Source organism: Anolis sagrei, chromosome 2, assembly GCF_037176765.1.
Source record: "Anolis sagrei isolate rAnoSag1 chromosome 2, rAnoSag1.mat, whole genome shotgun sequence".
NCBI classification, from domain to species: Eukaryota; Metazoa; Chordata; class Lepidosauria; order Squamata; family Dactyloidae; genus Anolis; species Anolis sagrei.
Window position 1 is genome coordinate 59,134,687 of NC_090022.1, and position 13,409 is coordinate 59,148,095.

General features: G+C 37.8%; 1 protein-coding gene across 17 annotated transcripts in view; it reads left to right on the plus strand.

Moving 5' to 3' along the window:
- The window catches only part of ERC2 (ELKS/RAB6-interacting/CAST family member 2), a 691,106-nt gene extending 682,649 nt beyond the window's left edge, over positions 1–8,457 (plus strand). For all 17 annotated transcript variants that reach the window (XM_067463537.1, XM_067463536.1, XM_067463539.1 and 14 more), the window contains one exon: positions 5,088–8,457. The gene's annotated coding sequence lies outside the window, so the exon portion shown is untranslated. The remainder of the gene's footprint in view (positions 1–5,087) is intronic.
- The last annotated feature ends 4,952 nt before the right edge of the window (positions 8,458–13,409 follow it).

The window sequence follows — 13,409 nt, forward strand, 5'->3', positions numbered from 1 at the left end:
ACCGAATATCAAACCCAGACTTGTAAGAGCCAAACATGCTACGCACTTTGCTTCAATGGATGAATTTGGCTATTTTGGTTTTCTTCCAGATACGATTTTCTAACATCTCAGATTCTTTTTATTCTATTCTTGGAGAAATGTGTTGGACTTCATACATTTTTTGAAAGCAACAGCAAACAACAATAACCACACTAAATTAAATGTTCACCCCTTTCAAAAACCGGATAACTGATAGTAAACTCTGTTAAATCTGATGTAGCCTATTGTATGGTAAATGGCTTACAAAAGAATTAATTGTCCTGAAATCAACATAATTTATGTGAAGGTAGTTTATAATTGGAGTGTTAAGGCTAGGTGTTCTGTAGTCCAAAATACAGAAACAAAAAATACATCCTGAACTCTAGCAAGTGTTGAAAAGTCATATTTTTCCTGCATTTTCTCTGGTTTCTTTCTTTTTTCTATTTTGGATCAAGATACATGCATTTTCTTGATTAATGAATCAGTTGAGAAAGACAGAAGTGGGAAATTTATCCAAGAATTGTAATACTGCTGTAAGACGGCTAGAGAGAGCCAAGAAACAAGCCTGCATTTTGCATTTCTTTGCTCATTCTTCTTCATTGTTTCTTTCTTTAAGCAGAATTTTGATTTTAACATCAGTTAGTGAGAATTGCCAAGGTACTTCAGATGGTAAAATATCAAGAACATTGGGAAATTATACATCATTCTCATCCAAAGAGAGAGAGGGAGAGAGAGGGAGAGAGGGAGAGAGGGAGAAGAGCCATAGATCGTTCTTATAGTTGGAACATGTGCTTCTTGTTAATTCACATGGGTACTTCCTGTGTCTATATATCTCTTTGAGTGATCCTCCACACACAAAAGAATGGGAACTATGTACAGTTCACAAAATGTGATGCGTGCTTTGACTTACAGTTTTCATAAAACGTTTGCAGTGATTTTATGTGCCAGAACTTGTAACATGATCTACTTCAGGAACTCCCAAACTTTCCAACTCTGTAGAAATCATTTCTTCTTCTGCCAGAGTTGGATCCAAATTCCTAATGAAGTTGATGGGAATCTTTCCATTCATGTCAAAAAGTTTTGGGTCTAACTGTTTTTAACAAAAGTGCTGGGAATGGTTGGTATGCGAATATTAATTGCAATATTGATCTGTATTGAACAATACTTATGTTTTAGAATAAGCGTATATGTTTCTTAAAATAAACTATACACATGCAATTCAAATATAATATGTTGTTGTGACAACAATGGTGGTGATGAGGTTGAATCATGCAAAGACATTAGATAGGGAACAGCATATTGGAGCATACTGGGGTTACTTATTAGGACATGGAATTAGCATTTAGAAACCATAAAAAAAAGAGTTTAAATATCTTCTCTAATTATTGGTTTCTACCTGCCTTGTCTGAAATCATGATGTCTTATGGCAGGGGTACCCAATTTTTTTAAGCAAAGGGCCAGTTCACGGTCTCTCAGATTGTTGGGGGGGGGGGGGGGCGGACTATAGTTTGAAAACAACATGATTGAATCTTATTTGTAGTGCAAATATGAAAGAACAATACAACATTTAAAATTAAGAGCAATTTAACCAGCATAAACTTTTTAGTATTTCAATGAAAAAGTGTGGGCCTGCTTTTAACTGATGAGATGTCAAATTATTTAGGATTGTTGTTGTGTGCCTTCAAGTTGTTTCAGACATAGGGTGACCCTAAATCTAAAGTTTAGGACTGGGCCAGGTAAATGATCATGGAGGGCTGCATCTGGCCTGTGGGCCTTAGTTTAAGGATCCCTGTCTTATGGGGTTTGGCCGGTGTTTTTACCGCAATATTTAACCGGTATTTATTTCAGTCTATTACTCCATCTTGTTTGAAAGCCGACATCATTGCTCCGATACTAAAGAAATTTTCTACTGGGAATTTTCAGGACTACAGACCAGTGGCACTCACTTCCACCATCATGAAGTGCCTTGAAAAACTGGCCTTCAGGCATATCATTTCTTGCCTTCTACATGCACTGGATAATCATCAGTTTGCACATAAATCGACAGATCAACAGAGGACACTGTAGCCATCACACTCCACACTGCTCTGACCCACCTAGAATGATGGGGGAACTATGTGAAGATGCTTTTTGCAGACATTAGTTCCATGTTCAACACATGGAACATCAACTGGTGTCTAAACTCATGGAGCTTGGATTGTCATATTCCATCTGTTCCTGGATTATGGACTTATTGTCTATATGTTCCCAGAGGATTAGATTAGGTCACTATACCTCATCAGCTCTCACTCTCAACACTGGGATGCTGCAGGGCTATGCGTTGAGTCCTCTGCTATTCATTTTGTACACATATGACTGTACCCCCATCCACCATAACAATATTATTACCAAATTCACAGATGTTACAACTGTAGTGGGGGTTATCTCTGAATGGAATGAGTTTGCCTGTCAGGATGAGGTGAATTGGCTGCTCTTGTGGTGCAAGGACAATAATCTGGTTCTTAACATCAACAAGACCAAGGAGCTCATTGTGGATTATAGGAAGAACAGATGAGAAATTCAGCTCTTGGTCATAAATGGAGAACAAGTAGAACGGGTGACCAGTTTTAAGTTCCTGGGTGCCACTTTGAGGGAGGATCTGGCCCATGTGGCAGCATTGGTTAAGAGGGCCCAGCAGAGACTATACTACCTGAGACTCCTAAGGAACCACACAGAATGAAAAACTGCTGGTGACTTTCTACTGCTATGCCACAGAGAGTATCCTAACTTGCTGCACCTGTGCATGGTTTGGTAACTGCACAGTGGCAGATAGGAAGGTGCTCCAATGGGTCACCACTTCTGCACAGTGAATCACTGGTTGCCCTCTCCCCTCTTTGAAAGAACTTTATAAATTCCTGCTGCCTTAAGAAAGCTCAGAGCATTCTTAATTATTGCCATCTGGCAAATAGTACAGGGTGACAAGGACAAACAGACTAAGGATAGTTTTTATCCTAGAGCTGTGGCTATGTTGAACTCTGTGGTTTTGCACTGATGTGGCATTGGGGGCTGTGTGGTGGTGGTGGGGTTGTGGAGGGATGGTGTGTTGTTTTGTGGTGTGTATGGGCAAAGACATGTAATTTTGTTGCGCAATAGCACAATGACAAATAAAGGTATTCTATTCTATTAAGGGGTATTGTTTATCAGGTTTCATTATTTTCAGTTTGTATCTTTGAGGGATAACCTGTAGTTTATTTCTATATATTACTACCATATTTCAGCTATCTGCATATATCATCATGAGTTATTAAGGTTTTTTCAGGCAACAAAAAAACCTACACTTCTTCAGCCAAAAACAGTCTTTCTGAGCATTTCACTTGTTAAAAACCTGAGTTGTTGTCCTCTAGACCATGCAACTACAGATATCTTGGAAATGTATTTATAACTATAAGAATAGTATTAGGTAATTTTACGTCTAATGTTTGAGCCGCAGACTAAGTTTAATGTGCCAATAAACTGCAAAGGGTTTGTTTTATCCCTTCTTCCTGTGTGATGTAAAGAAAAAAACATTGTGCATAAGACTATTTCCGAGTATAATACTGAAGTAATGCATTTGCACATCACTTTTAGATGAAGTGGGGGGGGGGGGGGGAGGGAAGACTATAACTTGATTCTACATTTTGGTGTGATTGGTTACAGTCCAAATTTCTCATGTATGTAATGTATTGTTGGAGAAAATCTGTGCACTCTGTAATACTTCTTGGAGTATTTAGTACAATGTGGTATACATTGTAATATGTGCAATAATATACACCTTCAGAAACATAACTGTTTCAGGCTGTTGCAGCCAAAATAGCAGAGCCTTCTTGAATCTAAAAGTCTAAAAATGTGTTATAGTTTAGCTTTTCTAAGACCAGATCTGACTTCATCAGACTAATGTGTTGCAAGACTCCTTAGAATAACCTATGGACATTTCATCTTATTGTATTCTTATTTTTACACACATTTCTGTCAGCTGAATTTGGAGCACCCCAATGTTATTATTTCCTGCTGTGATATATAGTACGATCAGTGTGAAAGGCCTATCTTATTATGGTATGAGCTCTTGTCCCTGCAGTAAAAAAATGGTACTAATGAACAGAATGAGGCCTTAGGGCTTTTTATGTTATGAAAAGATAAACACTTAAATTATATGCACCCTTACTCTAGACTAAGTCTCCAAATAAATCTCATTCCGTAATGAGCCAATGTGGTAGATCTGTTTAAGGGCTGGACTAGGACTAGAAGATCAGAGTTTTAATCTCCACTCAACCATAGAAACCCTTTGGCAAGTCTTTATTTCTCAGCCTCAGAAAGAGACAATTGCGAGCCTCCTGTGAATAAAGAAAACCCCATAAGAAGATTGCAATAAATTGGAGTCAACTTGAAGGCACATAACAACAACATTTTAACTGAAGTAAGAGCTTAGCTTGCTCTCTCTTTTAAACAAAAGAGCTCTCCAGCTTTTGCCAATGACAGCACTTTCTGCTACTGAAACACTTTCTCATTGGCATGTGCTGTTCTGCTTCTGGACCTTTTCACTGAATATGGACAAAAACATCCAGGCATTTTTGCTGTAGAGCAACTCATGGATGTGTAAGTCATTTACAGGATGCACATTCTTTGTCGATTTTTAAAACCACCCCCATAACAAGAAACCAAACAAAAGCACAGCATTAAACAAAAAAACCCAATCATTTTGAATAACAAAAGATATCCCCAATAAAGAGCAAAAAATATTGACCTTTATTAAAAACCAGATTAAAAGCCAGAAACAAACTGGAAAGACCACACACACACAAAAATAGTTGTGCTCCAACATGATCATGGGGAACTGGTAAGCCACCCATGAGTGCCTGGTCCACAGTGTGGATACTCTCACTTAAATGTCCCCTTGTAGACATTGCTAAACTGAGTATATCTGAATGGTAGAACCCAAAATGGGTTTTCATATCTAGATCTGAGAACCCTGGGAAGAATATGTGTAAAACAGTAGGTGAAGGAGTCAGGCAACCTTGATGTGAACTAATTGTTACATGTTTTATTAATTGCAGTTATCAGAGGAGCTGGAGAAAGAAGTAAACAATATGCAGCACTGCATGATGAATTGGCAAGAAAAATGACTGAAGGAGGAGGAAGGAAGAAGGGGGAGGAGGAGGAAGAAGATCAGCAATGGGACCCTGAATGTAATCACCACTCTCTCCCAAAAAGTCCACAGAAGTGGATAGGGCACACAAAGGTTGCCATCAAATAATATGCTGCATAAGCAGGTGTCTTCTCCATTGTTTCTTGTAATCTATTACGAAGTCAGATACTTTGGAAAACAATTAAGGGGACTTCATCAGGAATGAGAAGAACTTCCATTACTTTTAATGGGGTCATATGAATTGTTCCTTTTTTCCAGCTGAGCATTATTCAATGAAGTTCATTGAAACAGTTCATTGACAGATTTGTATTAATTTTTAATATGCAATTGAGGTTCCATTAGCTTGCAGTGTCACCATCTGCTGATTATGGTTAGTTTCTTCTAAAGTATCACTTCTAATGCATTAGATTATTACAGGACTAGAAAGCTGTTACATAATGATGTCAGCATTAATCATGTCCACAATAATGTGGGCTTTTCAGGGTAATAATATGTCTTTGCCCTCCTCTGTTTCTTATCTTATTCAGACCATTTTGATTATGTAACCACCAGTACTAAGCTCTGGGCCAGGTTGGAAATGAAATCAATTTTTGGTACTAACATCTGTTGGCATATGACAATATGGTGTGTGTCTCTGACAATGCATGGGGCATCTAATAGTACAATCCTATACATATCTACTTAGACCTAAGTTCCAGTGAGTTTAATGGTACTTATTCTTAGCTTGGTGTGTATAGGATTGCAGTCTAAATTGGCTAGAAATTATTTATATGCAGTGGTTGATGTCTGTCTGGATGATAAAAGCTTGAAGTAAGCATGTGTACATGTATCTGTGTACATATTATACAAACATCTATGAGGATGTATCAAACTTTTATTGTCCAAATGCACAACAGTACTTCATAGGAAAGCTGGGACTCTTAATTTTTTAATTAAAAAAAAAGAATGTTGTGATTATTTGATATATGCATTAGGTCTCCTTTTTGAGAAGGGACCATACGTTGTTGTTTTCTTAACAGGGCAACAATGCTTACTATACTTTATACTGTATTTTAAATGTTAAACAAAATAAAGTGTCAATGAATAAGGAGATAATTGAAGGTTATCTCCATGATGAAACAAATGATAATAAACACGAACAAGTAAAAGCACATGCCAGAAGGGAAATGCTTGGAGTGGGGAAAGGCTGAAGCTGTTCAGTGTAGGGACAGAGTATTATTGATGATTAAATGTCTGTTGTTTCCCCAAAGCAAAGGTCCCCCCACCCCCCTTTAATAAGCATTTCCATTCAATCTGGCATATGTATGCATGTAAGGGTTCAATTCTTTCACTGACACATCTTTTTGCCAGTGGAAGGGGCTCTTTGAGGTTCATATAAGTGGATATTGACTATCTGCAATTCTAATAAAATAAAATAGAAAATGAAACAACATAGGAAATCACCCACCCCTTCTGCTGTGAAATGTCCATTTATTTTAATAAGATACATGCTGGGCTTTGCTGAAATAAATGGATGTCATGCAGCAGTACTGTGGAGTGGGTTGCCTCCCCATGGAATTAAACATGTGTGGCCTTAAATCTTAGTATCTTTCTTTTCTTTTTCTTTGCTGCTGTGAGAAAAAAAATCTGAACAGGATATTCCTAACAATCTTGCACTGAATTTAGAAACAAAATATTGTTATTGCTTTTGAGAGGTTAGTGCAATTAATCCTGATCATCTTTTATGAGCCATACATATTAACCCTCCTGGAAAATATGATTTTTGTAGAAAACAATAATTTCTTTGTTGAGTACACCATCATCGTTGATGAAAGTAAAGATCCACTGGAAGCAAGCAGAATTTTCGTTAGGAATTGAATACCTGAAATAACAAATCTGTATAGAATCTATGTAACATAGATATCATCCATATTCATGTTATGCTTTAAAAGTTTGTCCTTTATCAATGAAATTTTAAACTTTTGGGTTTTTTTTCATTTGTTTAAAAAGCAAAGCTCCTGGAAATTTATTTAGCACATATGACAAATGTTGCACTTGCGAACTTGGACAACAAACTTGTATTTCTTGGGACAAAGTTGTTGTCCTAGTAAGAGACAACTGTCTGGGCACAATCCTCAAGGGAGTTCTTCGGCACAAGCGCCATTGAAGCGAAAGGGACGAGAGGTAGGTTAGGAGGAGAGGTGGACAACTTCTCTGTCAACCCCATAGGGCTTGGGCAAGGAAGCTTTGCAGAAGATCATGCCTTCTGTGTCTCTTACAGTCAGGTCTTTACCTTAATTCTGCAACTGAATACTTGAAGTAGGAAATAAACTAGGAAAACATAGGGTCTTTACAAATCAAAACTGTATAGCTAGATATTTATATGTGTGTGCCAATTTTGTCACAGATATTATTTTGGGGGCATTTTTTATTTGCTCCACTCATATTGGTAAGAGTATTGATCCTGACTTTTATCAAGGCCTAAGACTTAGCCTGTATAGAAGAAAATTTTATCTAACATTACATTGTTTCCCTCTTCCTCTTTTTGTTTTACATGATATTCTGTAATATTTAGGGCAGAATTTTTTTCATACCGTGAAATAGAATCTCTGGGTTTACAACAAACACTGTGATGTCGGGCAAACATTTTACTCAAGCAATGTTTGGTAGATTTCTCCTCCCCTTTCAGTGTAAAAAAAAAGAGAACTCAAACAACAATTTTTGGTTAACATTTAAGATGAGCATTATTTTACTGTGAAATTATGCTTGTACTGCACATTCTTTCATTTCAATGTACAAATGGAATTTTGTATTTAAATGACTTTTGTGTATCTAGTATGCACGTAAATGCACATTGACTTTCATTTGAAAGTGGGTTTTGATTTCCTTTTTAAACAGTGTTTATGAAAAGACTACTGATGTGTCACAACCTATATCTGCATTTTCCTTTGGTGTAGAGTGATTGTTTGAATGTGATGTTCTGCAGCAATGGGTCAGTATTCCCTATTTACCCTTGACCCTTATTTGATAGTGCTTCTTGTAATAATTTTCTTCAAGTGAGTGGCATGTTCTGGATTGTGATCTCGACATATGGTTAAGGACATTGATATGAAAAACTAAGGAATCCTTAGGAATTACCAGTGGGCATGTTTAGAGCAGTCATTGTACTTTTAATGTCTTGTAGAAGTGTTAAGTACCAAGGTATTTAGAGTTCATAACATTGTTATCATGTGTATGAGAAGTGCTCGGTGTTGATCAGCTCGTTTATATTCATCAAATAAATCTGGTTTCTTTCTGAACGTTGTGTGGTGTCCTAAAAACTAAGCATTCATACTTCTGCAACTGGAGTGATTCAGAAGTGGAAACTAGCTACTGTGCATGAATTTGAACTCTAGAGTGTGAAAAGCTACAATTGTGGGAGGAGGAAAGTCTGTTTTGGGGATTGACAAATGATTTAAAAACATGTGTTTTAAGTGTCAATAAACCCTGAGGAGAAGGATTCTGGACTGATGAGAAGCTTTACAGTTTCTATGTGGTTGCTTTGTTGGGAAACAAAATTTTCTGCACAGAAAATATGTCTATGCAAAAAATATTTCCTCTGCAGAAAAAAACTGTTTCCTGTATAAAAATACTGTAATCAGGGATTTATTCTTCACAAAATTCACACACTTTCAATTTGCATTGAAAACAGCACTTTCTTTCCAGAATGTTTATGTACACAGGAATATTGTTTTCTGAGTAGAGAACTTTTTCTGTGTAAAGCAACTATGGGTGAAATTTTGCTGACTAAATCCTGAATTTCAAATAGTCTTTAAAAACTATGTTTTTCAATTACTTTTTGCCGCAGGAAGAAAATTGCTAAAAGATTCTTAATGAAAAATTACATCCTTGCTTTGTGTCCAATAGTGGGATGTTACAAATAATATTGTGGCAGACATGCACATTGCAATTAACTTCAAAGAGCAGAGATCTGTGCTCATGTCTTTCCACAACTATTACTATAGAGCTCGCTGTGCTATCCTCTACCATAATGTGTTTGCTATCCTGTGATGGATGCCACCGTCAAGACTGAACAAACTGTTTCCAAAATATTCAAAATCTATTTTTTGAATAAAATATGCACATTAATGCCACAAGTTCCTATAAAAATCCGATTCATAATTTTTTGTTCTCTGAAGCTCTTACGGGTCCAAAGCTTTGATGTTCAGTCAGTGACTTTATCCTACATTGTTTTTGATCATTTTTGGCTGCGAACTGGATCTATTGACATGTAATTCATAAGCAATAGGTATTTTGTGTTTTTATTTAGAGTCTGGCAGAAATCTCATGGCTCACACAGTTATTAAAGCTGCTTTAGTTGAGGCTTTATGTGTCTGAAAGTAACCAAGGAAAAAGAAAGGAGGAGGAAGAGGAAGAGGAGGAGGAGGAGGAAGAGGAAGAAGATCAAGACAGGGAACAAATAACATAACACATCTATGTGATTTTATAAATATAAAACAAACATGAAAGCGTATAAATTCAATACATATTAAGATCCATCAGTAAATACTTTAAAACTACAATGTAAAAATCAAAGGGAAAGGCATGCTGGAAGAGACTGATCTTTATTGCTGATTTAAATTAAGATAGTATCTTGAACTGACTAATCTCTTTCAGCAGGTCATTCCGCAATCTAGGGATGGCTGGACAAAATGTCCTCTGGATAACAGCCCATCTAGTTTATGCTGACTGGAATAGATTTCTCCAAGACAAGCTGAATGTATGGAGCAGATTTTGCTGAATAAGGGGATCCTATAGATATAAGTCATCAATTTGACTCCATGTTCTGAACTAACTGAAGTTTCCCTACTTGTACAAAGGTAGCCCAATGCATAGCACACTGCAGAATTCTAGCCTTGTGGTTCCCGGCATGCCCACTACAATCTTTAGGACCTCTGATTCTTGGAAGGGGCAGAGCTGGTGTAACAGTGAAAGCTGGTCATAAGCCTTCTTAATAAAAATAGTTTCTGACATGTATTTGTGTCTTGCAAAAATATCTACCAAGAAGAGCATGCTGCAGAAAGAAGCTGGAGATTGATGTTCAGTCGTTTTCAGGTTTCATGTCACTTCTGCAGAACTATTTTGCCCAAAACAGGCATGCTGGAGGAAAGTTCTGAGAGTGCCTTGGACCGCGAGAAGATCCAACCAGTCCATACTTCAGGAAATAAAGCCCAACGGCTCATTGGAGGGAAGGATATTAGAGGCCAAGATGAAGTATTTTGGCCACATAATGAGAAGACAGAAAAGCTTAGAGAAAACAATTATGCTGGGGAAAATGGAAGGAAAAAGAAAGGGGCTAACCAAGGGCAAGATGGATGGATGGCATCCTTGAAGTGACTGGCTTGAACTTGAAGGAGCTGTGGGTGGTGACGGCCGACAGGGAGCTCTGGTGTGGGCTGGTTCATGAGGTCACAAAGAGTCGGAAGCAACTGAATGAATGAATAACAACAAGGCATGCTTCCTTTCAGAGAGGCTTGGGGACAAGAGCCCCCACAGTCCTTTGAACAATAAATGTCTAAGCCATCACACACCACATTGTTTCTAATGTGCATTGTTGAGCATGCCTGCAGTGAAACTTCATAGCTGCACATGTTTCACATTAGGGCACAATCAGGGCCTGGTATTGTTTATATGAGGCAAGATCCAAGAGCATATTATATCCCATGCAGAGGTATGAAGGTTTTCTTCCTCATGGCTCTAAAAACCTGCTCCTAGCCTTTCAGAGAAGACTTTTGGGGTTCAACATACTGCATGGGGGAGATGTGGACTGAGGATTCTGCAGAAGCAGCATGAGCTCTGGTTAAGACTATGGGAAAGACTATGGGGTCTTAGCCAGAGATTGTGTATGTTTATTTAAATGTTTATTTCAAATGGATTAACTTCAAAAGAATTGATGACAGTAGCCAAAAACAAAATACAAAGCCATTTTTTTAAAAAAACAAAACCCAAATTCATTATTGTCACTCTTATATCATTATTGTGATACAAACTGCCATACTTAGGATACAGGCTACTCATAACCCCATCTGATACAAGGCCTGTTATATAATGAAGAAGGAGAGGCACGTAAGAAGGCAGCTATGCATTGTTGTGCAGTTCAACATATGGACTTTATTTTGGTCACATTATTTTAACATTGGAATGAACGCAAGAGAGCTTATGGGCTCAGATCAAAATCCATCTGGACCGACTGGGAAAAAGCAAAGAGTGAAAGGCCCACCCCTTTGCTGTGAGACATTTCTGAGTTGTGACACAGTTATACATTTCTGTGTAATTAACACACAATGACTTCAGCTTTTAAAGTGTTTCATTAGAATCAGATCTAAAGCTCTTTTTATCTATTTATTTAAAAAAGGATTTTAAATATCTAACAAATCAAGAATTATGTGTTTATACCTATTTCCCAAGCTTAAGATAGCTTACAACAAGGTCAAATAAAATCTTACCACCTTTATTCTACATTGGCTACCTAGTACATATGCATTACTAAGTAACATCCCCTAGCCCAATCTACCAAGCCCACCTTAACAGCCAGCAGTCACATATGATGAAGGGAGTCTGTTCAGCTCAGGTAAAATTACATTTCCAACCCACTCTCACCAGCAAGTGAGGCTGCAAGAAATTGCAAAGGGGATCATGCTCCTGATCGGAAAGCCATTCTGGAGCTTGTATATAGTTACTAAGAAGGTTCTACCCATGTTTCTACAAGATGTACTTGTGAAGGTGGTGGGATGGACAGAGGGCCCTCCCTCGAAGTTTTAAAAACTATACAGGCTCATATGGAAAAATACAATTTTTCAGACGAACAGAACATGAATGTTATAGGTTACAACCAGCACTTTGAATTCTGCTCCAGATCCATGGCAGGTGGAGCTGTTGTATTTTTTTTTGGGGGGGGGGGGTTGTAATTCACCCTAGTTAACAGTCTGGGGGTCTTTGGACTGAACATTTATCAGGCAGCCCCACATGCAGCAATAGCCAAAGAGCTGAATACACCAGCCATTGTAAAACGTCGTGTCTCCAAATTCTGAACGGCTATTATAGATGATGGCATTGACAGCTGATGACGGATCCAGTAGAATCAAGAGGGGCAGTTTTGTCTACCATCAATATCGTTTATAGCAGCAGGCTTGGGCACAGAGTAGGGATATAATATTTTGTTAAGTGTCTTTGCAAAGGAAGCAACAAATAATTTCAACAATTTTCTTCCTTCTATGAGAAAATATTTTAAATTATTCTGTGCCTTTTCCAATTGTTAACAAATGTGGGTCATCTCATCGCCTAACAAGACCCTCCCCTGTCCCTACCTGGTCCTTTTGAACCCCTATGTTTAGATGAAGGAGGGCAGTTGCTTATATGACTTTTCTGTGTTGTTTCCAGAAACATCAGCTGGCCAATGTCAAAAACACTTCCATTCCCAAATGAAATGTCTTGGTGTGATCCTACAGAACTTTCAATACTTCTTCATGATGTTAAATATATCCCATTTGGTATTGCAAAATACTTGGCAAAGGGGACATGCTTTAGACTTAGAGTTCTGCAACGAGATAGCTTGAGTAGCAACATGGAGAGTATGCTGAGGAAATATATTGATAAAATGACATTTAAGTGTCCTTCCAGCTAAACACAGTTGATTCATTTTTAAAGTCCATTTTCAGTTCTATCAAAAGGATCTCGTGACACAAATCTAACATCTTTGGAAAAAACAGCATTTTGGGCAAAGATGCAGTACATCCAGCTGTTTAAAAAGCTATTCCAGGTCCCACCCACAAGAGCCCTCCAGATGTACTGGCCACTAACAGCCTTAGCAGCTTTCAACCTAATGACAATGATAAATAACTCAAGATGCCCAAGCCAATTAGGAGAAATGAGTATATGGGGATCATGATGCAAGCAACCCTTGGAATGCAGCAAACTGACTTTAGATGCCCCCAGATTATCCTATTTGGGAAGATTATACAACTAATAGGACAGTCAGCTGATCTGCACTTTCCCAGATCTGCACTTAAAATGTTTTTGGGTTTGTTTTTTTTTTGCTGTGGATATAGTTATTATGAATAAATAGTTTAGACTGAGGTTGGAGAAGCTGTGGTCCTCCAGATTTTGTTGCTCCCATAGCCTTAGTCAACTTGGTCAATGGAAACATATGGTGGAAGGCATCATTCATCAACATCTGAAGAGCCAAAGATTCTACAAAAGGAAGATGTGCCAC